At 41.1% G+C, this 25,888-nt stretch overlaps 2 long non-coding RNA genes across 2 annotated transcripts in view; one reads left to right on the forward strand and one right to left on the reverse strand.

The window, feature by feature from the left end:
- Positions 1-24,918, reverse strand: LOC124508721 (uncharacterized). Its single transcript, XR_006961306.1, has 4 exons — positions 24,463-24,918; positions 9,814-10,101; positions 1,896-1,967; positions 1-1,148 (listed from the first exon to the last, which is right to left on the reverse strand). It is a non-coding gene; the product is annotated as an uncharacterized LOC124508721 (long non-coding RNA).
- LOC124508722 (uncharacterized) overlaps positions 19,349-25,888 on the forward strand; it is a 79,771-nt gene continuing 73,231 nt past the window's right edge. The window contains exon 1 of the long non-coding RNA XR_006961307.1: positions 19,349-19,507. This is a non-coding gene — a long non-coding RNA (uncharacterized LOC124508722). The remainder of the gene's footprint in view (positions 19,508-25,888) is intronic.

The following is a 25,888-nucleotide window of genomic DNA, read 5'->3' on the forward strand; positions in this document are numbered from 1 at the left end:
TTCACACATTATATAAAGTGGCATTCACACCCAGGCTGACTTGACCTCAGTGCTTATTTCCTTAAATACTACATTACACTGCCCATACCAAAGAAAATTGTAACCCCTCAAAAATTCTCAGGCAATACATTTTATTTTATTTTAAAATATGAACATAGTAACAAGTCATAAAATGATGGAGATTTAAAATAAAGCAATGTACATTTTATATAATATCTGGGGGTATGGATATGGAGTTGGATTTAGACAAATGAAATAGTATCAAGGTTTCTTAGCCACTGTTGTGTTTTATTACTTTAGGTGCAATTTGACCACCATGAGTCACAAGCTAAGAAGACTGAGCAGTTCAGCTTAGTATTGTCACTTAATTCAATTATAATAAATTTGATCATATTAAGATACATATGAGTTCTGTTGTATTTTTTTGGTGAGTGGCCATAGTTTCATGGACATTGGGTTACATTTAGTATTTCAGTGATTACTTTAGTGTGGATTTTATAGGAAAAATAAAACTTGTCTTCTTCCATTTTATAGTTTAACCAGTGTTAAGAATTGGTCTCATTAGGAATACTTTTTTTCTGGTGCTATGTTCTTTTTCATTGTTACCATCATCACCAGGCATATAATCACATTCGGGCCCTAGATTTTACTCTCCAGTAGAGTTCTCTTGTTCTTGATTTTGAATATGCTGTGTGCAGTGCTGGGATTTTCTGTACCCTAGTATAATGCTTCACGCTTCCTGGCCTTCTAATTTCTTGTGGCATTTCCAATACTATGATGCAGGTCTAATTTGAAATCTCTTTCATTCTTTGCAGAATATGGGTCAGTCCGTGGACCTTGTTCAGAAAGATAGAGTCAGCATATCACATTGGGGTTAGTCCCAAAGAACTGGGTCATCAAGAACCTCTAGAAACTGAGGTTGCCTTGGGGGCCAGGTTAGGATCAAAGCAGGCCATGACTCCTTTTGAGGAATAAGATTGTCTTCAGGAAGGGGAGAGGGCTGAGTCAGAGTGTGCCCTGGACTCTGACTTTGGACAGGTGGGGCAGGAAGATGGGAATAGACCAGATACCTTCTTGCTCCTATTGGTTAAGTGTCTGCCACCTCCCATTCCACTTCAACACTGGAACACAATGCAACAGAAAAGTTCCTGCAGGAAAAGTTTAGGTTGGAGGTGAGTTTTAGGTATAACAGAGCGTGAGGGGTAGGGAAACTTCCTTGACTTCCACCAAAGCCTCCTGCCAAGATCTCCCCATCTGTTTTCTATTGTCTGAGATTCCTTTAACATATGTTTTTAATTGCATAATAAGAGATTAAAGGCTTGAAATTGCAAATACGGTAAATGATGAGTTCTTTGTTGAATTCAAAGTAGGGGTGACAAAGGGGACTTTAGAAATACATGAAAAAATGCCTGACCTTTATAATGTTCCTTGGGCCAGTCCTGTCTATTTTTATCCTGGTGAGACCCTTTGTGTAACAGGTTTTTTGTAGAATGATTGTTCATGCTCTGAACCTCTAATCACAAGTCATCAGTGTCTATTTTTAAAAAATTTTTTACATTTATTTATTTATTTTTGAGAGACAGAGAGAGAGAGAGAGAGAGAGAGAGAGAGAGCATAAGCGGGGGATGGGCAGAGAGAGGAGACACAGAATCCGAAGCAGGCTCCAGGCTCTGAGCTGTCAGCACTGAGCCCAATGCGGGGCTCGAACTCACAAACTGCGAGATCATGACCTGAGCTGAAGAAGGACGCTCAACCAACTGAGCCACCCAGGCACCCCATCAGTGTCTATTTTAATGGTGTTTTCCACACAATGACACTGTCATCAGTGAATAAGTCTGACACGTTGGAATATTCCAAGATTCTTTTAAAAAGTGCTTTTGGAGGATTTATGTTACCTCTGGTAGGTGACAGTGGTGTTCAGTGCACCTGCTATATACATCTAGCAAGAAGGCAATCTGGGACATCATCTAGAAAATTGAAACAAAAACGAAAGGGATGTTAGTCATTGAGGGAAAAGAGGAGCATTGTCTTGACTTTTATGAGTGAGATGCTTATTTTGGATTGAACTGAGCATTTTATTTATTTGAGTGTTCATACATTCAGCAAATACTTACCCCAAAGCAATCTATAGATTCAATGTAATCCTTATCAAAATACCAATAGCATTCTTCACAGAACTAGAAAAAATAATCTTAAACTTTTTAATGGAACCACAAAGATCCTGAATAGCCAAAGCAATCTCAAGAAAGAACAAAGGTGAAGGAATAATGCTCCCAGATTTCAAAGTATGCTACAAAGCTGTGGTAATCAAATCTGTATGGTACTGGCACAAAAACCGACACACGGATCAACAGAACAGAACAGAGGGCTAGATAAACTCATGCCTGTATGGTCAATTAAATAAATGAGAAAGGAGGCAAGAATATACACTGGGGAAAAGAGAGTCTCTTCGATTAATGGTGCTGGGAAACCTGGACAGCCATATGCAAAAGAATGAGACTGGCTCTCTTTCTTCTACCATATACAAAAACGAACTCAAAATAAATTGAAGACTTCAGTGGAAGACATGACACTATAAAACTTCTAGAAGAAAACATAGGCAGTAAGCTCTTTGACATCATATACATATATATATAGTAACTGTCTCTTGAGGCAAGAACAACAAAACCAAAAATAAATGGGACTACATCAAACTAAAAAACTTTTGGGGACTTCATCAAGATAAAAAGCTTCTGCACAATGAAAGAAACAACCAAAAAAACTAAAAGGCAGCCTATGGAATGGAGAGAAGATATTTGCAAACAACATTTCAGATAAAAAGTTAGTATCCAAAATCTATAAAGAACTTATTGAACTCAACACTCAAAAACACAAATAACCCAGTTAAGAAATTGGTAGAAGACATGAATAAACACATTTCCAAAGAAGACATCCTGATGGCTGACAGACACATGAAAAGATGCTCAACATGACTCATCAAAAGGGAAATACAAATCAAAACCACAATGAGGTATCACCTCACACCTGTCAGAATGGCTAAAATAAACAACACAAGAAACAACAGATGTTGGTGAGGATGCAGACAAAGGGGAACCTTCTTGCACTGCTGGTGCAGCCAACACTGAAATGAAAACTGATGCAGCCATTCTGGAGAACAGTGTGCAGGTTCCTTAAAAAACTAATAATATAACTACTCCACAATCCAGCAATTGCACTACTAAATATTTACCCAAAAGAAACAAAAATACAGCTTTGAAGGGGTACATGCACCCCAACGTATATAGCAACATTATCAACAATTGCCAAACTATGGAGAGAGCTCAAATGTACATCAACTGGTGGATGGATGGATAAAGAAGATGGGATATATATATGCAATGGAATATTACTCATCCATCAAAAAGAATGAAATTTTGCCATTTGCAACAACAAGGATGGAGGTAGAGTGTATTATGCTAAGCAAAATAAGTCAGTCAAAGAAAGACAAATACCGTATGATTTCACTCATATGTAGAATTTAAGAAACAGAATAGACGAACATATGTGAGGGGGGGGAAGAGAAGAGAGGAAAACAAACCACAAGAGACTCTTAATAATAGAGAACAAACCGAGGGTTGATGGAGGGAGGTAGGTGGGAGGTGGGCTAGATGGGTGACAGTTATTAAAGAGGGCACTTGTAGTGATGACCACTGGGTGTTGTGGGTGTTGTATGTAAGTGATGAATCACTGAATTCTACTCCTGAAACCAATATTGCACTGTATGTTCATTAAATTAAAAAAATAAATAAAAATAAAAAGCTTTTTCAGGGTGAAAGAAACCATCATTGAAATGAAAAGTAACTTACTGAACGGGTGAAGATATTTGCAAATGATATATCTGACAAGGGTTTAATATCCAAAATTATAAAGAATTCATAAAATTCAATATAAAAAAACCAATTCAATTAAGAAATGGACAGAGGACAAGAATAGACAATAGTATGGAGGTTCTTCAAAAAATTAAAAGTAGAACTTACCGTTTGATCGAGCAATTCCACTTCTAGGTATTTATTAGAAGAAAATGAAGACACTAATTTTAGAAAACATATACATCTCTTTGTTTATCACAGCATTATTTACAGTAGCCAAGATATGGAAGCAATCTAGTTGCTTGTTGATAGATGAATAAATAAAGCAGATGTGCTTTATCTATAATATCTATCTACCTATCTATATCTATAATATATTATTATAGATTACATCTATCCTTTATGTATCTCTAGCTCTCTATCTCTATCTCTGTTGAACACAAAAAAGAATGAAATGTTGCATCTGTGACAACATGGATGGACCTACCGGGTATTGTACTAAGTGAAAAGTCAGACACACAAAGACAAATACTATATCATTTCACTTATATGTGGAATCTAAAAAGACAAATGAGCAAATGAAACAGAGACACTCTCAGGTACAGAGAAAAAACTGATGGTTGCCAGTGGGGGGAGGGTAGGGAGAAGGACAAAATAGGTGAAGGAAATTAAGAGCTATAAACTTCTGGTTATAAAAGAGATAAGACAGGAGGATGTTACGTACCACATAGGGAATATCGCCAACAATTTTGTAACAAGGTCATATTGTAAAACACAGCAACCAGACTTAGTGATGAACATTTCCTAATGGATCTAAGTATTGTCACTATGTTATACACCTGAAACTAATGCAATAGCGTATGTCAATTATACCTTAATAAAACAAAAATACTCAGCACTTGTTATGTTCTAGCAAGAATACTCAGTGCTGCATTTACAGTAGTCAACAGGAAAGATGTGGTTCCTTTTTGCATAGAGCATAGTCTGGTGTCTAGATGTGAGCCAAAAGTTTCCATGAGATCAGCTGGTCTAAACCTCATTTTATAGATTAGAAAATGGAAGCACCAAGAGGTAAAGGAAATTGCCCTTTAGCATAGCTGGGTAGTGGCAGAGCAAGAACTGTAACTTGACTCTTGCAACTCCCAGTCCAATTCTCAGCTTAAACTAACCAAGTGAGTTAGCACAGGCCCACTGGCATCGTGGCAATAATCCACCAGACAGTTCCCAGTGGCCTGAAAAGGTCCCTGCCCTTCCTTAAGTCTCAAAAATGCTCCAAAAGTGACTTAAATGTTGGGATGAATTTGGTTCATGACATTGAGCATGTTGAGGTGTGATGAAGAAACAGAGCCATGAATTCATTTGGGAGAAACTCGTCTTTTCCCCCTCCTTCCCCACCCTTCCCACAGCCCCTCTGTGCATTCTGGGCCTGCCTGAGCAGAGGAGTTTGGCTGACTACTGGATTGTTATTAAAATGATAATTAAAGAGGTAAGAGGAAAGGAGCACGTTCCAATACCATTCAAAAGAGTCAGCACTTTCCCTGGATAATGAATTCTTTATACCCCGGGTTATTGCTCAACTGAAGGGAACCTGCAACGCAGTTGTGTCTGGAATCAATGAGTATACATTCTCAACCAATAGATTCAAGGTTGACTTCTTGTTTATAAACAACACCTTAGAACAGGAAAGTAGGTGATGGCCTTGAACCATCATCCAATGCAATCATATTGTATCTGCTGCTGTTCTTTGCAAGGCTTTTGCAGGCAATTTTTAACCTCCTTTTAAGATTGCCTTTTAGAGAGCTCCATATTCCAGGGATTTTCCTGGAAAATAGGAGTTTTAAGAGTTTATTGGGAGCTTTCTTTTGGGGCACCTGGATGGCTCAGCCGATTAAACATCCAACTCTCGATTTCGGTTCAGGTCACGATCTCACGATTTGTGAGTTCTAGCCCCACATCAGGCTCTGAGCTGACAGCATGGAGCCTTCTTGGGATTCTTTCTCTCCCTCTCTCTCTGTCTCTCCCCTGTACTCTCTCTCGCATGCTCATGCTCTCAAAAATAACTAACTAACTAACTAACTAAATAATATGAGAAAAGTTTTTTGGGAGCTTTTAAATTTATTTCATATGGCACTGGAAGTGCATTTTAGTATGGAGGGTTGGGGGTTGCTCCTGCAGGCCACCCAAAGTCACCAAAGAGAAGGGTCTTTCTTGGAGTTTCTCCCAGCACCAATTTGACTAGTGGTCTTTGCGTGTGCACGCATCCCACTCCCATGGGTGAGCCCGGGGTCCAGGGAGCCACTGGATGGCACTACCATATCCCCCCTTGTCTCCCACTCAAGTTTCCCACTCCATGAGTTTCCCAAACTCATTTGACCTCTGAACCCTTTCTTTCCGGGTGTTCCTATCAATAATTCATGGAACTACTGTTCTGAAGAACCAAACTTGAGAAACAATGAGAAACAGACATGAAGCTGGGTGAATGTGATGATGTTGCAAGACTAACCTTGCAGCAGTTCAGTTTATGAAAACGAAACATGGAATTCACAAAATTCTGCACTTTATTTTTTATCGTCAGTTCCCACAGGAGTTGGCACAGGACTCACAAGTGAATGGAGCTGTTAGGTCTATCGCCTTTAGTTCTGTAGACGTGGGAACCACCGTGAACCCCTTGGGCTATGCACAGTGTCCACTTCTGCACCAGAGCACTTGCCCCATGGAGGATGTGTCTTAGATTAGCAGGGCTTCCTCATGTCTGTGGGCTCACCAATGCCTCATTTCCCATCAGCAAGAGAGGAAAAGCAGGCAAAAAGATAGTCACTCAATTATTAGTCATGCTGGGAAACTTATCTGTTTCAGGAATTGGTTCCTCTCAAGCAAGGGTGGCAGATATGTGGTCCAGCTTGCAGACTAACGCATTTCCCAGTACTATCACTAATACTCAATGTGTGCTATTTCCAGCTCGTCATTTGTTCCCTGGCTTGCGAAACTACCATACAAGAGCGCAAAAACATTTCTGCTCCCTTGGGCCATTTCCTCCTGACATTCTTTGATGATTACCTCTGAAGCAGTGGGGATCACTTCTTCGCTTGGTCAACATATTTAGCTGATGGCACTTTGTCTCACCAGAAACAGGCCAGCCCTGGCTGGTCCTGGCAACATGTCTGTGCGTGAAGTTCAGGGATACAGGGTCCTGGCCTGGCTCCCAGCTAGGCTGCACTTAACAAAGCACATTTTGGAGGCATGATGATGGGAAGGTGTTATGATGGCATGAACTGGTGGAATTATAAATATTTAGTCTGTCCCCCAGCCTCTAGCAAGAATGAATCTAAGTAAGCCAATACAGACTAGTAAGAAGCAGAGGTATTATTGAAGGTCCATTGAAAAGGAGATTCTATAGTCACCTTCCTCCCATTTTGGTAGTTATAAACTTTGATATTTCCTGGTGATGGAAGAACTAAGGTTTGCCATTATCCAGAGAATTTTCCTTAAAGTCCACTGAATTAATCCTATATATATTAATGATGTAGTACATATGTCCTATATATATTAAACATATATCACTACCTACTAGTAATAGTGATATATACGTTATATATATATATATATATATATATATATATATATATGATATATAATACATATCGCTCACTATATATATCATATATATGTATTATATATATGATATATATGATGTATATATCCCTTACATATGATATGCTTTATATATAACGTGTATCTATTTTTGAGACAGAGACAGAGCATGAACAGGGGAGGGGCAGAGAGAGGGAGACACAGAATCTGAAACAGGCTCCAGGCTCTGAGCTGCCAGCACAAAGCCCGACGCGGGGCTCGAACTCACGGACTGTGAGATCATGACCTGAGCCGAAGTCGGACGCTTAACCGACCAAGCCACCCAGGCGCCCCTGATATGCTTTATATATATGATATATGTATCCCTTACTATTACCAATAGGCACTGTGGTGGGTGTCCTTGTGAGTGTTGGGGAAATATAAAAATATATAACAGGGGCACGTAGGTGGCTCAGTCGGTTAAGGGTCCAACTTCAGCTCACGTCATGATCTCATGGTTTGTGAGTTTGAGCCCCACATCGGGCTCTCTGCTGTCAGGATGGAACCTGCTTGGGATCCTCTGTCCGCCCCCCTCTCTGCTCCTTTCCTGCTCTTTCTCTCTCTTTCAAAAATAAACATTAAAAAAAAATGTAGAACAATCTGCATCCAAAGGGAATTTAATCTATTTAAAAATATAAGACATATGCCAGACTATATATCATAAGAACCGTGTGAGTCTGGATTGTGAGCTGGGATTATCGTGGAAAGCATTATGAAGGAGGCACATCTTCCTCTGGGCTAATACTCAATAATACTATGATTACCACCACTACCACTTTTTAACATTTATTGGACACTTACCAGATTTCCGATATGGTTCTAAATACCTTTACATCTTATTCTAGGCGTTTTTTACATGTTTGCTCATCATATTAACACAGTAACACAGAAGGAGGAGGAAACGGGCATAAAGAGCCTAAGAAAATTGCCCAAAGTCGCACAGCTATAGCTAGTTGGTGGAGCTGGATTTAAATCACTTGCAGACTGCAAAGCCCCTGCTCCTGTCTGCCGAGCACGCTGCCTCTGATGGAAGGATTTCAATATGTGCAGAGAAGGGCAAAGGTACTCTCGATGAGGGGAGCCCGGTCAGCAAAGCAGTGGGAGTGGTAATGTTTAAATGGAAAAGGACTGGCTGGTGGCTGCTTGGTGTAACAATTGACACAATGCCCAAAATAGAGTAAGTGCTTGATAAATGTTTGTTGGATTATTGACTGGATGCTTAGAGAGAGAGAGAATGCTGGGGAAATAGGCTGGTATCAGATCAGGTAGGGTTTTGAATTACAGTCTAAGTGGTTTAAACTTAGTCCAGTGGATAATATCTTCTCTAGAATGCTTGAGTTTCTGGGGAGGGCAGCATACTAGTTCATAAACATGCCATTCTAACCTGTGTGTTCTCTTCTTCAGTACTTGCTAAAGAATTGCTAGAAAAAAAAAAAAAACCAAACATGCTAATGAAGCCTCTTACAAAGTCATGCTCTCTGAGTTTTGTGGAATCTTCACTGCAAAAGTCAGATGCTACTTACACTTGACAAGTCAATCTTTTTTCTTATGCCTGTAATCCCTTTTAAATACATGCTAACGGGGTCACCTGGGTGGCTCAGTCGGTTAAGCATCTGACTCTTGGTTTCGACTCAGGTCATGATCTCATGGTTCATGAGTTTGAGTTCCCTGTTGGGCTCTGCACTGGTATTGTGGAGTGTGCTTGGGATTCTTTCTCTCTCCCTCTCTCTCTCTGTCCCTCCATGGCATACGCTGTCTCTGTCTCTCTCAAAGGAGTAAAATAAACTTAAAAAATAAAGAAGGGGCAGGAACTGAAAGGTCATGCCAGAAAGAAGAGCCAAAGAGGACAAAACAAATGGCATGTTTACTAACAGGATGAGGGAAGCAGGAATAAGAAGTAAGCAGAAAGCATGATGTAGAGAGAAATTACTTTATGTACGTCTTGAGCCCAAGTCTTTTGATTTCAAATTCAGTTCTGGATACTTCCTGAGATTCTCCATATTATAAATCCTGCCATTCCTTGTGAGTATTCATTGTCCTTGACTTTTCAGCTGTGTTTTATGTAACTGCTCCTTTACCCCTTTTTGAAACTCTTTCCACTGAAGTGCCCTACTCTGGTCTCTTCCTCCTACCACTGCTTTGTCTTTTTAAGCTCTTCTTCCTCTATGTCCAAGGCCTGCCTGTGTCATTTTATCTGTCTCCAGGCTTTATGCTTATATCACTTTGCATATGGTGCCCCAAAGTAGGTACATAATCTGCTGGTATCTTTTCTGAGTTCTCAGGGAGCTCATATTTCCAATTGTTTGCCCAATATCTCTAAATAGTTAACACTCACCTAATTAGAGAAGGCTCCATGCAGTCCCATGGTCATCTTGCTTGGAGTGTCTGATTTTCCCCCATTGACTTTGGAATGGGTCTAATTTCCTATCCAGAACAGGCTACAGCTTGCAATTGATTATGCACAATTGTTTATGTCGAGGTCACTGGATTTCCGGGTAACAGCTAGTTCAAGGGAGGAGACTGAGGGTCCCAAGACACCGAGGTGTGCTTTGGCTTTTCCTCTGCTGGATCATTCAGCTAAGGAACTGCTCTTGCATATCTGTTATGTACCAGGCCAGTGCTGCTATTGAAGACAAATTAGTCACAGGTATTAGACTCAAGAAATTATGACTATAATATTAAACTTTTAAATTCCCATCAGACTCACATTGTATAACTTTATAATTATACATTTAAATTTTTAGCATGAGCTATAGAATAATGGGTTTAGATATCTATTAATACTCTTCATATGGTAAGGTCAACTTTATGTAGAGGTTAAATAGGGAATCCCTATGATCGAGACAGGGCATGTATCATTGATGAAAGACACTTTCCCCACAAGGGTCTCCTTTCACCCTTCAAGTTCCCACAACATATATTTTTTTACTTTGTGTTTCAGGCGATAAAGATTAACACTACGGATTGTTTTTGGAGTGGCAAATTCATTAAGCTTATTAAAATGACCGTTCAAACCAGTATATCAGTTTAATTTCACCATGAAGCTCTAGATCTTTCCTTTATGAGTCCTTTCTTCTTTTTTCTTCCTATTGGGTGATTCTGCTTCCCTTAGGCTCCTACATTCTGCTATTTAAGGGAAGAAACACTAAAGGTAGTGAGTGGGAGCTTCCTGAATTCTTAGTGGAAGGAGAGAGTGTGGATTCAGTGGCAAAGATATAAGAACTGTGGTAGTCTACTAACCGTGAGGTGGGTGCTGAGTAAGGTACTGAGAACAAGTGAGTGTGCAAGGGTTGGCAATAGCATCAAAGGCACAAAAACAGCTGGAAAAAGTGAAATTTATGGTACAGTCAGTACTGTTTGGTTGTTTCTGGTACAAACAAGTAAACAGGTAGGTAGATGGTGTGTGTGTGTGTGTGTGTGTGTGTGTGTGTGTGTGCATGCATGCACGCAAGAGAGAGAGAGAGAGAGTCAAGTAGAGAGACACAGAGAGACAGAGAAAAAGAGATAGCTAGCTAATAGAGAAAGTGAAAGATACCTGCTTACTGTTCCCATTTGTCCTAGCCCCACAGAGTGACTCTACTGATGAAAATTTCAAGCTAGATGAGAGGGGAGCCCATGGACTTGCCCCGCTGGGTGGGAGGTGTTTTGGGGGCAGTTGCAACTATGTAGCCCCCTCAAAATACTCCTTGAAACCCTCTGAAGCGCGAGGCTACCCAAATTTTCTCTGGATTGAAAATGATGAGGATCATGTTGGACCATCCCAAATGTCTTGGGTGTAGCCTCAACTAGCCCTCTAAGAGATTGCCTGAGGCCAGTACATTGGAGTAATACCAACAATACAACAGCCGGCGTATTGCAGGCCAATTCCATGGCACACCCTCACCCTAGACTTCTTTGCTTCCATGATTTCCTTTAATCCTCTCAATGAGCACATGAAGTATTACTAACGGGTTTATGGATGCAGAAACTGAGGCTCAGAGTGTTTAAGTAACCTGCCCAAGATCTAAAATCAGGGGGTTTTGATAAAATGCATTTCTCTTAGACAATGTCTTGATTCTTTCTTGACCTATGATTTCACTTAAGTGCATGGCTTTCTGAGAAGGTTCTGTATTCTGTCCTAGTGAGAAAAGGTCACAGGGCCTCAAGGTCTTGGAGCTGATCTCTCTAATATGACGCAGAACAGAGGCCTCATTTCCACACTGCCATCTCTCCTTGCATGCTAGCTTGCTACAGCTGGCTCTGTGATGCAATGTCCATCTTCCTACTCTGCTCATAACTTGGTGATATCAACAGCAGAGCGGTGGAACATCTGTCCCTTGAAGACCACAAGGGAAGCTACTGTCTTCTCTGACAACATAAGTGGCAGTGGAGAAAGATGGGAACTGCCCCAGCCTGGGGAATCATGATGTTAAGTATCAAAGGGTTAAGGAAGAATTGCATTGAATTTGGTATACAAGTTGTTAGTTTGGTTAATCTTTGTTTCCCGGTGAACTGTTCACTCCAGACAAAGAATTTGCCTTTTTGTACAGAGCTTGCATGTATCTCAAGTTTCTGAATTTGCACACTCAGCTGATCCTCTAAAAATTGTCAACTGATGTAAAACAGCAAAAGTCAAATTGTTCAAATGCTCGGTGCTGCTGTTTATTCCATTATGACAGATTTTACTTGTCTTTGGGCTGTACATCTGGAAGTTTGTTCTTAATATACGATAATAGTAGTACCGACATGAACGATAAAATCCCTCCAGTCCATCCTTCCATGTCTGTGTCCATGGTTAGATCCTGCATCCTAACCCTGGGACCCTGATTCCATGGACACATGCTGTGAGCTTCTCTTCTTCAGCTTTGCAGCCCTGCTCCCTCCTTGGTTTTCCCATGGTGCTTTATATGGGACAGATGATATATTGATAATCCATCTCCTCAATTGCACTCTAAGCTTTGTGGGCTCACTGCAAATAGAATTTCACTCACATGGTTTAACTGAAGAAATCGTGGTGAAGAGACTATGCAGAACAATTGAAAGCAAGTTTAAAGAAATTTGAGGTGCTCAGGCACTAGCAAACATGAGAAGCCATTGGCTTATCTGGACCTAGAGAGGCAAGGGGAGAAATAGCTTTTCTGACTCTCAGAGAAGGCTGGAGCCATGGAAGATGGGCTGCCAGGCAGGAGCTATACTAGTGAAGAAAAGTGATCACAGTCACCCCTCAGAGATGAAGTAAGGAGGGAGCAGGAGGAGAAATACGCCACCCTTTTTCTTGCCATTTCCAACCTCCCACAAGGGTTGTGTGAGAGTAATAGACAACCAGAGGTAAGGGTGCCTGGCGGTACAGTGGGAGTTGTACTCATGCAGTACAGGGTGCAGCAGGAAAAGGACAGGATGGATGTGGCAATGAGGGAGTAACAAATGGAGAAAAACCAGCATAATGTCGAATTACTCTTTGGCTCCCCAATGGATTGTATAGTGCCCAGCACTGAGTAAGTTAACAGGTGTTTTTAAATGGAATAGAACTGGAAGAGATCTCAGAGCTCAGTGGGTTCAGATCCCTGACTTTGTTGCTGAGGAAGCTGGAATTGAGAGATGTGGAGATGACTTACTGAAGACCATGTTAATGGCCAATGGTTAAATGAGGATCCTGGGGCAAGTGTCTGGGTTCCACGACTAGTGTTCCCTCCACACCACCACCATCTGTGGGTGAGCACAGTCGATCTTATTCTCTCAGCTCATTCTTCTGCTCCTCATTATATTCATCTTGGTCTTTTTAGTCCTTCTTGCCTCTTTCACCTTACTCCCACATCTGGAACAGCTTTCCTTTCCTGCCTCTTCATGATCACATGCATTACCAAGCACGCATTGTGCACAAGACAATGCACTCAGTCCAGAACTTACAAATGTGAGTAAGTCCATGCCAGTCTCCATGCTCTTTCTGCAGCCACTCCTTAGCACTGGACATTCCCTATCCTTTGGAATTTAATTCATGTCTGTGATGCCCTGACCAACTCCTGTCCAGTAGTCACAGCTCAGCTCTCATGCCACTTCTTCTGAGGGGCAGCCCCGACTCCCTCTTTCTGGCACTTAACTCATTGCACTGCTATTATCTGTGTATACATGGTGCTCCCTTAATTAAAAACAAGCACTTGTATTTTAGCATGGTTCCTATCACACAGTAGGTTTTAATAAATGCTTGGTGAGAAATTGAATAAAGGGTGATGAGGAAAGGATCTGCCGAGTGACTACATTTGAGACCCTTTGCTTCCCCCTCTATCCTGCCATGGCTACCTCCCAGCCACTCTCAGAAGATCAACACTTTTTATCCTTTGGGGTGTTACTACTATTTGTGGGGCACCTATGACCTGCCAAAAGCTAATTTAGTTGCCATTCGACAGGTGAAGAAACTGAGTCGCAGAATAAAGACCTGCCCAAGGTCACATGGCCAGCAGATTTGTGCTGAAATTTGACCCCAAGACTGCCTGGCTCTAAGTGTATGAACTATGCTGCATTGTTTAATCTATCTTATGCTTATAAGGATATATTCATTGATTAACTCATGAAATTCAAATATTTAATTAAAATGCCACATGAAGAACACCTTCTCCAACATTTTCTTCATCACGTTCATCTCTTCTGCTCTAAATGTAATCATTGCCTTTCACTTTATTTTTTTATGGCACTAAGATGGTCACTATGCTCCTACCATGTTCGTTGTGTGCATGATTTTCAAAGACTAAGATAAATATCACGTTTTATGTTTTCTGAAATTACCTTTAGTGCTCTGTATGCATACAGTGAACAGATTTTATTATCCTGTGACATTGGAAAGAGATTGAAATCTCCAGTTTTGAAAGAAGGCCAGATTGAGCTTGGTGTAGTTAAGCAATTCAGCCAAGTTCTCACAATGAATGGTGGCCTAAGTTTGACCACAACTGGGAAAAAATGGGAAGCACAATTTGTTTCTTGACCTACTTATCTCAGTATCAGAACTTTTTGGGTCTTAAATATTGAATTATAATTTAATGAAGCTGTGGTCTGTCCTAAGACAAACTGCATTTTTTAAGTCCATCTTTAAGATTGGAAAAAAACCCTCTAAAACTAAAAAGTGTTGAATCGAAATGGCAGAATGGCAGATAATCCCATTAGTAATTTGGGCAGCAACCAGTTGTTTATACTGAGAGTGATAAAACCAGCTTCATGTAAGCATAAGACCTCAGCTTCTCCTGTTCTCTGATTTCTTAGGGGTGTTGATGCCCGTCTCCACCCTTGATGGTCATTTTTTTCTTCATCTGCACAAGAGCTCTGACATGACCACCAAAGTAAACCCAGGGCCGTCCAAGTCCTAGCAAAGAGACCTGGACTGACATGAGCTTGGAGTGGGTGTGATGTATGGTCTTGTAGAATGAAACTGTGGTGCAGACAAAGCTTAATGTAATTTGTTTGATCCTGAGAGGGACTTATATTTTATATGGAAGACAAGCTGAAAGTTAAGGAATTTGTTAAGAATTTGCCTCGGTAGATCCTGAAACTGTAGTGGGCTACATAGTTCAGGAAAGGCAAAGAAACTCTTCTGGTGTTCAAATGTGTGTGCCCAACAGGGAAGGAAGAAGGCAGAGAGAGAGAGAGAGAGAGAGGGAGAGGGAGAGGGAGAGAGAGAGAGATGGAGGGAGAGAAGGAGGAGGAGGAGGAGGAGGAGGAGGAGGAGGAGGAGGAGGAGGAGTTTTGATCAATATCTTTCTGGTCTCTAACCCTGAGGTGTTGATCATTTCTGTCATTATGATGGGTCTGGCAGCTGACACTGTCAGGCATGAGGTCAGCAGGTTCTTAACAAGGATGATACATCCATGAATACCAATAGAGGGGGCTCCTGGCCACCCTCCTGGAGTGGCAGACACTCAGGCATGGCTGCTGCCTGGGGAGGACAAGGGAGGCAGAGTTCCCTGTGATGAGGAGGCCGAACAGGGAGGGTTTGTACACAGGTGTCGCGCATCACTGACTTGCTGGCCTATTTGCGTTCCATGGGTTTGTATGTGTGTACAAGGGCATGTGGGTATGTGTACCTTTTTCTGTTGCACCTTAATATATTTTTCCCCCTCAGTATATTCAGTGGTTTCCTGCATGAATTCTGGCCCTGGAATTGTTGCAACCACTGATCTTATTTTTTCACACTTCATCTACACTTTAGATCTCTGGGTACTAGAACATCATAAAGATTCATGTGCTGGTGTTTCTCATCTACCCAGCTTGGTTACTTCCTAAACTCCTGTAGGCACTGTCCTTCATTTATTTGCATTTTCCTGGTCATCTTATGTCATTGTTTCAGCACCTGGCAATTACCTGCAGGATTGGCAAATACTTTTATTATATGCACTAAGAAGAAAGTAGTCACTTTGCTCTTAATTGCCATTTCCACATTTCAGTGCTGTTTCTGGTTGCACTGCAATGATATATCTGTAGACTTTGCATGCTTACCGCTAGATCTGTGGGCTAGGAGCCTGTTTGGAACACTGCCCACACCTTATATCCTACTCTTGTTCTTTAGATTCCTGGGATAGAAATAGGATTCTTTGCTCCATAAAAAGAGATTAAAGCTCTCAGAGCTCTGTTTTGTTTTGTTTTTGATTTGGAAGGTTAGAGGTAGATCTAACTAAGATCAAGATACTCTCTCAACCAACAAATGAAACATGCTTTGGCAAAGATACATATACTCGTGTGAACAACAGGTTTCAATATTTGAAATCCTAAACTAAACCTTTCTTTTTTCATGTATAAAAACACCTTTATTTTTCTCTTCACTCAAAAATTAACTTGGATGGCTGTTGATTTCTTGGTTGAGAACTGCCATGCACAAATGTGTGGCATTATCAAATTTAAGAAAAAATATCCATCTCCCCAACAAAAATATGGCTTAAAAGTTGTTAGCCAACCCAATATATAATATTTCACATGGAACAAGAAAAGAGTAATCCATATTTATAATTTTGCATTCATTAATTTTGTAACATGAACATTTAAAACAACGTATTACAAAAATCACATTTTGGTTTGAAATACTGCTTTCTTGCTTTCTTGTTTTCTTAAATAGCTCATATTTCCATTATGAACTAAACTGAGATAAAATGTGAGGCTCTTTCATAGGTCTTATTCAGCTCTCAGATTCCAATGCAACAAATATTTATTGAATGGCTAATTTTGTGTAAGGCAAGGAATTCGCCTCTTATGATGTGGTGTCCTGTGCTGAGGACATGAGCTCTGTGCTTATATCTCAGCCTGTGGTTAGTGTCACGAGAATTCTCTCACAGAGCAGATGCTGTGACCCCAAGATGGCAGTGGTAGGGAGCATCTGCTCGGGTGCAGTGGGTCATGCTGTGACTCAGGAGCGGTAATTTGACATGCAGGGACAGGCTCTCAGTTTGGAAGGAAACTTGTTTTAGATTATCCTTAGATTATTAGAAAACAAAGTCAGAGAATGGGTAACCACATTCATTCATTTGTTCAATAGACATTGAATGAACAATTAATGTAGAAGGCACTCAGGAAAAGAGAAATGAACAAGATGATTGTTTTCTCCAGCTCTTATGGAGTTTACATTGGTAGGAAAAACACACTTTACCAAAGACCTCCATATTTAGTCGTTACATTCCAATTATAATTACTTTGCAGGTGGAACAATAGGCTGCTGTCAGAAATTACAACAGGGACGCCTAATTTGGTTATTCCAAAAAAGTGACATTTAGGTAGAACTATGATGGGTAAAAAGAAATTAGCCCAGTTAAAGTGGTGGGCTGGAGGTGGGAGGAAGGTTGTGATTCAGGTGAGGACATGGCTTGTGATAAAATCCCAAGGCAGGCAGGTGTGGTCAGGGAAATAATAGAAGGACAAAGTAGAGCTTAGTGGGTTTGACCAGGCTGAAGGAGGGTTGCTGACTATGGTCTTGACTTTAACTTTATTCTAAGAACAGTGAGAAGGTTTTGAGCAGGGGCACAACACGAGATGTATGTTTCAAGAAGAAGGACCGGCTGCTGGTGGGAAGTGTGTTGAAAGGTGGTGAAGAATCCAGAGAAAGTGGGAATAAGGCCATTTCAACATTGGAAACTAGGGATGTGGTTTCTGTGTGATTTGATGCGCTATGTGTCTACTGTGTTTGGGGTGCTTGATCAGGATTAATTGGTGCTATTGAGAGTATGCGTTTCATGGGTGGCTTCTCAGTGTTAAGGTGAGAGCATTAAAGGTTTGGCACCCAGTCCCTTGGACCAATGACACATCTCTCATTTGTGGTTGTGTTTAGGGATATGTATAATGATACATGTTTCCTTAGAGCTTAGCACCCTGCAAAATTTTTTATTTATTTTTAATTTTTTTGACATTTATTTAGTTTTTTTTAAAGAAAAATTTTTTTAATGTTTATTTACTTTTGAGAGAGAGAAAGCAGAGTGTAAGCTGGGGCGGGGAGGGGCAGAGACAGAGAGGGAGACACAGAACTCAAAGCAGGCTCCAGGCTCTGAGCTGTCAGCACAGAGACCGACGCGGGCTCGAAATCACAGACTGAGAGATCATGACTTGAACCGAAGTCGGACGCTCAACTGAGCCACCCAGGCGCCCCTTAGCACCCTGCAAAACTTAAAGCAGCAAGTTCTGTGAGCTCTGGCTTTTGTAATAGGCAGCGAAGTTTTGATTATTTAGCAGCTATCTGGCTGCCAACATTCTTACTCGTGTTATTTTGACAGTTAGCGTGCCATGCTATTGGACATGCCCTATCTATTGCGCAACAGCAGGGTGACTAAGTGAGGCAGGATTCCCCACGTGAAGGAAACGCTCCCACCTCCTGATGAACATCCTAAATGTCAGTTTCGGGATCAGATGCGCTCGGACTCTGCAGGTTGGGTGCCCTGTCTTCCTGCCAGTGTTAGGGGTGCTGCTGCTAATGATGGAAGCTAGGCAGCTCTCCAGCCCCTGAGATGCAGCCTCCTAAAGACAGAGCCAGCTAATAGTGGACAAGTCTTCTTGCTAGTTGCTTGTTAGGTTTCATCAGGTTTCCTAGCCCTTGGTAGTGGGAGAAACAGAGCGGAAAGACCGCAAGCTCTGAAGACAGGCACATTTTGATTGCGCCGTATGAAGCTCTGTAAGCTTAAGCACAGTGTTTATCCTCTCTGAGCCTGACTCCCCTCACCTGTGAAAAGGGGATAATACAATGTCAGCCTCTTGGGATTCTCTTGGGGACTAGACGTCACAGCACATGCAAAGGGCCCCATAGAGGCTTCCCACACTGCAGGCATCTGATACATGTGAGTTTCCTTCCCTATGTTAGCCATGTAATAACTGTAATAACTATCTCGCCTGATGGAACCCAGGGGCCCCTGTTTTGCGGTAGTGGTATCAACCACATCCTCATATTTTGTAGCTGATTTGTGAGATTGTCACTTATCTGTGCTTTACCTTCTTTCTGAGGGCAAGGTTAATTGACTTTTCAGTAGAAGCATGAAGCAGATAAGACTGTCAGCTCTGAGTATATCTGACTATAATTTGTAGACTGTCAGTAACGTAATGTAGCCAGTCTGGCACTGGTCTTGGACAAATTCATGAGAAGATGCTGTGCTGCTCTCCAATAGTTAAGAGAGTGGATCTTTTATCTATGCGTTTATTGAAATCTCATCAGAACCTGTGATGCCCATCTACCACATTTTCAGGCTCATAGGTCCATGAATGTATTAACTCCACTCAAAGAAGTGCTTTCTCATCAGGTCTTAACTTGCCTTTTGCTAACCTCATAGCATGCTCCTTGGTTCTAATATTTTCTTGGATTGGGGAATAAATTCTAACCCCTGTTTTCATTTTAGGCAGGTGAGCAACAGTGAAAAAACATGAAAAAGCACTGGCCCTGGACTCAGGAAATTGGCTGAGAACTTCATTTCTGCTGCTTGTCAATTGGATAAATGTAATTTCTTTGAGATTCCATTTTCTCCCATTTGGAATGGTGATAATGATACCTATTCTGCCCACTTTATACATTGGCTGTGAGGATGGAAGTCTATCCCTGAAAGGTACGTGAACTGTAAAGCACCAAACAAATGATTTTCCTCAGATGATGGCATCACCACAGGGGTTAAAAACAATTCTGATGTCAGTCCTCCCCCCAGTTCCACTGAATCAAGATGTCTAGTGGCGGGATCCAGGCACTTCTATTTATTTGTTTATTATTTTTTTAATGCTTATTTATTTTTGAGAGACAGAGAGAGACAGAGCACGAGTGGGGGAGGGGCAGAGAGAGAGGGAGACACAGAATCGGAAGCAGGCTCCAGGCTCTGAGCTGTCAGCACAGAGCCTGACGCGGGGCTCGAACTCACGGACCGTGAGATCATGACCCGAGCTGAAGTCGGACGCTTAAAAGACTGAGCCACCCAGGTGCCCCTGGCACTTCTCTTTAAATTAATGAATGAGCAGTGTCTGGGTGGCTTAGTTGGTTAAGCATATGACTTCTGATCTCAGCTCAGGTCGTGATCTCGCGATTTGGGAGACAGAGCCCTTGCCTAGGGCTCTGTGCTGACAACGTGGATCATGCTTGGGATTCTCTCTGCCCTCTCTTTCTGCCCCTGAGCTGCTTGTGTCTCTCTCTCTGTCTCAAAATAAATACATACACTTTCAAACAAACAAACAAACAAACAAACGGATAATATGCATATATATACGTTTAACTAAGTGTGTGAAGCAAGGGTGGAAATCCACTGCCCTGTAAAAACAGGATGATGTCGCTATTCACAATATTAGAGGCTTGATTTTTCCAAACGATGAGCTTGACTCCTTCTGGCCCATCTTCAGCTGCAAGTCTTTTCCCCTCACACTCTGAGTATTTTCGGACTTAGCCACATTCTCCCCTCCCGTCTCATCTTGCTACAGCACAGTGCTCCAGCCATGTTAGACTAGCCTAGCCTCCGTTGGCTGAAAACCCCATTCCCTTCCTTGCCTTTGTGATCCTGCCCTGTGATTCCTTGAGAGGACATTCTCACTGGAGACCAGGGACCTGGTCTTCACGTAGCACCGATAATTGAGACGTAGACATTTCAAATGGGAAGCCATCTTACGACCATTCAGTTTATCTTCTGTTTCACAGAGGAAAACTCTGAGACCCAAAGAAGGTAACATAGGCCAGACCACAAGGTAACATAGCCGGTTAATGATAGAGTCAGGATTAGAATCCAGGGTTTCAGACTCCAGACCACTGCTCTTTACACCACTTACCTAAAGCCATTAATGGAGCAGCTTTTGTGTTGCAGGTGCTGGCATAGAGTTGTAATGTTAACATGCAAAACTGTGTCATGTATCTATCATTCCAAACACAGAACGCTTATCTCTAGCACTTACAATTTTTTTATCATTTTTTTTGCACTTATAATTTTTTTTAAATGATTCCTTTTAGTATACTTAAAAATGCCCTAAGGTGCCTGGGTGGCTCAATTGGTTAAGTGTCCAACTCTTGGTTTCTACTCAGGTCATGATCACATGGTTCGTGAGATTGAGCCCCACGTCGGGCTCTGCGCTGACAGCACGGGGTCTGCTTGAGATGATCTCTCCCTCTGTCTGCCCATCCTCACTGGTGCTCTCTCAAAATAAATAACTAAACTTAGAAAATAAATAAAAATTAAAATGCGCTTGATCTTTAAAGTTTTTCAGGACGTTATACTTTCTTCTAAGTATGTTCAGCTACCACCCTCAGCCTATGCATATCTACCCTGCATTATACATCGGACCTGAGTTATATGAGAGCTGGGCCTTTTTTTCAGGGATTTCAGCCACCTCCTCGGCCAGGCTCAGACTATTAGCAGAGATGGGGCTACTTCTGGACTGTTTTCCTCAATCGAAGTGCTCACACATGGCTGCATTGCGGTCACTCTGACAGGTTGTCTGGCATTGTCTTTAGAACGGACCCTTTAACTTCTAGTCTGGTGTCCTAATGCCAGTGCTAAAGGACTGATTACCTGACGTTTGTTCTCAGTATTTTACTTTGGGAGAAGTTTGTAAATGATGGTAAAAGAATTTGACATAAGGATTTTTTTAGGATTTACAGAGACTGGCTTGGGCCAGCACATCCTCAAGCTAACCTCCAAAGTTGTCTTGTGTATAGTTATGGAGTCACACTCTCAATCAGATCCTTAGATAGCTTAGGGCCGGAAAACTCCTAGTAAATACAAAGACTAAATGAGCATGTAGGGAGCTGTGGGCTAAGTTCAGGAAACTGATTTCTTTTCTCATGGCTCCTTACTCAATGTGGTGTAGAGAAGCAAAGACGTAGAGTTTAGAATTGCTGATCTCTAGAGAGTTCCTCCACGACATACACTTCTCTATTTGACAACCTGGTGTCTGAAGGACTGCGTTAAGCAACGCGTGCAAAACGCACTGTCCTTTCAACATTTCCTCTGCGTCTCTGCATTTACAAGACCCCTTTATTTCCAGCGTATTGGCAACATCAGTTTAGAAAATGAAAAATAGCGGGGCGCCTGGGTAGCTCGGTCGATTGGGCGTCTGCTTCGGCTCAGGTCATGATCTCGGCGTCCGTGAGTTCGAGCCCCACGTCAGGCTCTGTGCTGACCGCTCAGAGCCTGGAGCCTGCTTCGAGTTATGTGTCTCTCTCTCTCTGCCCCTCCCCTGCTCACGCTCTGTCTCTCTATCTCTCTCTCAAAAATAAAGAGTAAACAATTTTTTTAAAAAAGAAAATGAAAAATAGTGATGCATCAGTAAGTACTACATGTCCTAAGATCAGATGTTTTTTAATCAAGTATAATTAACAGTGTTATACTAGTTTCAGGCATACAATAAAGTGATTCAACAATTCTACACATTTCTCAGTGCTCATCAGGATGCATGTGCTTTGAATCCTCTTCACCTATTTTACCCCTACTCCATTCCCCCACCTCCCCTCTGGCAACCACCAGTTTGTTCTCTGTATTTAAGGGTCTGGTTTTTTCTTTGTCTCTTCTTTTCTTTGTTCGTTGGTTTTGTCATAAGATCAAATACTAACATGTATGGCATTGAAGAAAAATTGGCAAATTTATGACCTCACATAAGTTTCTAATGCCAGAGCCTATCTTGTGTTGTTTAAGATAAAGCTGCCTTCATTAAAACCACTAGGACTTGTAAGGAAGTTATTATGAGTTTGAGATCTTTAAAGATCTCTATTTCCCTCTAGGGGTTCAGAATCAGGCAAGGGTTGAAGGACATTCTCTTAGGCTATTACTTACTTTTCCTTTTTTTAAAAAGAAGATCCATGCATTTGGTTGTTACTATTTTCTGCTACAGAAATTTGTTAAAACTTGGTCTTATCCACATTCTTTTTTATGCTTTTTTCATGCATTGTTTTTTTTTTGTTTGTTTGTGTTTTTTTTGTTTTTTTAATTCAACCAATACTTACTGAAATGCCAGACATGATTCTAGCTTCTGGGAATACCACAATGAACAAATGTGTTCCTGCTAGTGCAAGAAGACAAATGTCATATCTTTAAAAGGCTTAATAAGGGGCGCCTGGGTGGCGCAGTCGGTTAAGCGTCCGACTTCAGCCAGGTCACGATCTTGCGGTCCGTGAGTTCGAGCCCCGCGTCAGGCTCTGGGCTGATGGCTCAGAGCCTGGAGCCTGTTTCCGATTCTGTGTCTCTCTCTCTCTCTGCCCCTCCCCCATTCATGCTCTGTCTCTCTCTGTCCCAAAAAATAAATAAACGTTGAAAAAAAAAATTTTAAAAGGCTTAATAAAACTGATAAGCTTTTGACAGAAGTGATGAGTAGAAGAAAGAAAGAATAAATGGAATGAGAAAAGAAATAAAACCACAGATGTATATTTATTAAAAAGATAATAGTGTGTAGAACTGATATGCCATCAAATTAGAAAAATTAGGAGAAATATATAAATTTCTTAAAAATAGTATATTAAAACATACTTGAGAAGAGACAAAAACAAGTCTAAATGATCTGGTAACTATTAAAGGAATTGAACAAATTATTTAAAATCTACAAAGAAAACATTAGCTCCAATAATTTTAGGGGTGCATTCTGCCGATTATCCAAGGAACAAGTAATTCCTTTCAGATAACATAAAAAGAGGAATAACCTCTCAATTTATCTTATAACATGAGTAAAAACCTGGTGTTGAAACTAGACAAGGACGGATGAGAAAGAAAAATTACACAGCGGTTTCACTCATGAACATAGATCTGAAATGCTAAATGAAAATGTTGACAAACTGAATCCAGAAATATATTAACAAAATATAATAAATTACGACCTAGTTAGATGTTTTCCAAAATGCAAGGTGAGTTGAACATCAGAAAAAATATTATTGTAATTCACCATTTTAAAGTTTGCAGTAAACAAAAATATGGTCACCTTCATGTAGGAAAAACATTTGATAAAAGCCAACAACCATTCATGGTAAATACGTGTGGCTAAGAAAGCAAATTTCTTGAACCTGTTTAAGAGTAGCTGCAAAAAACCTTACAACAAACTTGATACTTAATGGCAAAATGTTAAAAATACCATTCTGTTTAAAATCAGGAGCAAGACAAAAATGCCTGGTAACTGGTTCAACGCAAATGGTAAAGCAGGGAAAAATAGCAAATGTATAAAGATTAGGAAAAAGGAACCAAAATGTCAGTTTGCAGATGAAACAAATTTCCGCATAAAAGTGAGAAGGCTCTAAAAGTTTAGGTTGCATTGCAGATATCTTAAAGTCCTTGGACTCTCACATGTAACTTACTTGAAGGAAAGAGGAGTGTAACGGTTAATTTGTTTTGGACCTTAACAGGTGTCAGGCTCAGTGCTAGATTGTTTTAAAATAATCATAATTATTATTATAACAGCTACTATTTATTGTACCAATTCCTCTGCCAAAAAGTAGGTGAATTTTTACAGTTACTGTTTCTAATCCTCACACAAATTACAAGTATTATTCAAGAAATTATTATTGCTATTTTACAGATGAGAGAACTAAGATTCGAGAAGTTAAGTAACTTACCCAAGTTGACACAGCTATACAGTGGCAGAAATGGAATTTCAAAGAGAGGCTTTGGACTCCAAGCCTGTGTTCTTTACAATGCATGAGGCTTCCCAAAGATACGGAACTTGTGTCCGGTGGTGTCCTAGATGCCCAATTAAGTATCTGTGAACTGTTGCACTTAGAGTCCGAGTCAAACGCTTGTCTCACAAAAGGATCAGCACTTCTTCAAAATCAAGAGTCAGAGCCATTAAAGCAGCTATCACTTGTCCAGGATTTTCTGGTTCCTTTGCTTTTCCTCTTGGGGCCAGAAGAGAATTTCTAGGGAGCTTTCCCTGTTGGATACTGGAAAGGATAGACGATGTCTGTATTGATGTGCTCAGGCTGTTATAACAAGATACCACAGACCAGTGGCTTAAACAACAGCAATTTGTTTTCTCACAATTCTGGAGGCTAGACGTCCAAGAGCAAGGTGTTAGCAGGTTTGGTTTCTTCTGAGGTCTCTCTCCTTGACTGGTAGAGGGCTGCCTTCTCCCTGTGTCCTTCTCGTGGTCCTCTTGCTGTGTTGTCAGGGTCCTAATCTCCTCTTCTGTGGACACTAGTCATACCGGAGTAGGGCTCATCCTAATGACCTATTTTGACTTACTTGTCTCCTTCATGGCCCTATCTCCAAATACAGTCACACTCTGAGGAAGCAGGGTCTAGGATTCTGACATATAAAATTTGGAGGGACACACTTAAGCTCATAACAATATCTCAGGGGAATAGTAGGATAGAGTTGCAGTCTCAGAGAGGTTGGATACTTTCAGGGTATGTGTGATCGTGAGTCCTTATGGGGAACCTCCATGGACAAAGAACAACAGACAGCAGCATCACCAGGTTACACTGGCCGTTGACAGAAGTATAGATACTTAGGCTTTAGGCTTAGAACACTACTCTCATTGGGATCATTGACAAAAAGGCAAATTCAAGTTCAGATCTCCATTGAGAACAGGAGCAGCCAACAGGATATCCCTCCCTCCTTGTTTTCCCTTCATCTTTTATGAACCTGCCAAGGCTGGTGAGTGGGAGCTTCTAAACACCCACCCAGCTGGCCATGCATTCATCGATTCATCAATTCTGTTAGGACAATGAGAACTTAGTCTCAAATTTCCAGATAGATTTGGAAAATAACAAAGGTTTGACATTTCATGAGAGTATTTTTTTGTCAGGCCATGTTTTGTCATCAGAGGCCATGCAGGGGCATACAAATAGAGCATGGGAGCATTGAAGAAACCTGAATAATAAAGTCGGACTTGAAAACATCCCTCAGTGTTGCCTCTCTTTTATTCTTAGCCTCTCCCCTCCTCTCTTCCTTTCCCCCGCCCCCTACCATGTTCCTTTACGCAGAGAAACAGAGCTCCCTTTTGGAAGATAAATCTGGAGACAGTCTCGACTCCAACCCAAG

Source organism: Lynx rufus, unplaced genomic scaffold, assembly GCF_022079265.1.
Source record: "Lynx rufus isolate CCGP_SWC_20201006 ecotype Redwood Valley unplaced genomic scaffold, mLynRuf1.p SCAF_13, whole genome shotgun sequence".
Classification (NCBI taxonomy): domain Eukaryota; kingdom Metazoa; phylum Chordata; class Mammalia; order Carnivora; family Felidae; genus Lynx; species Lynx rufus.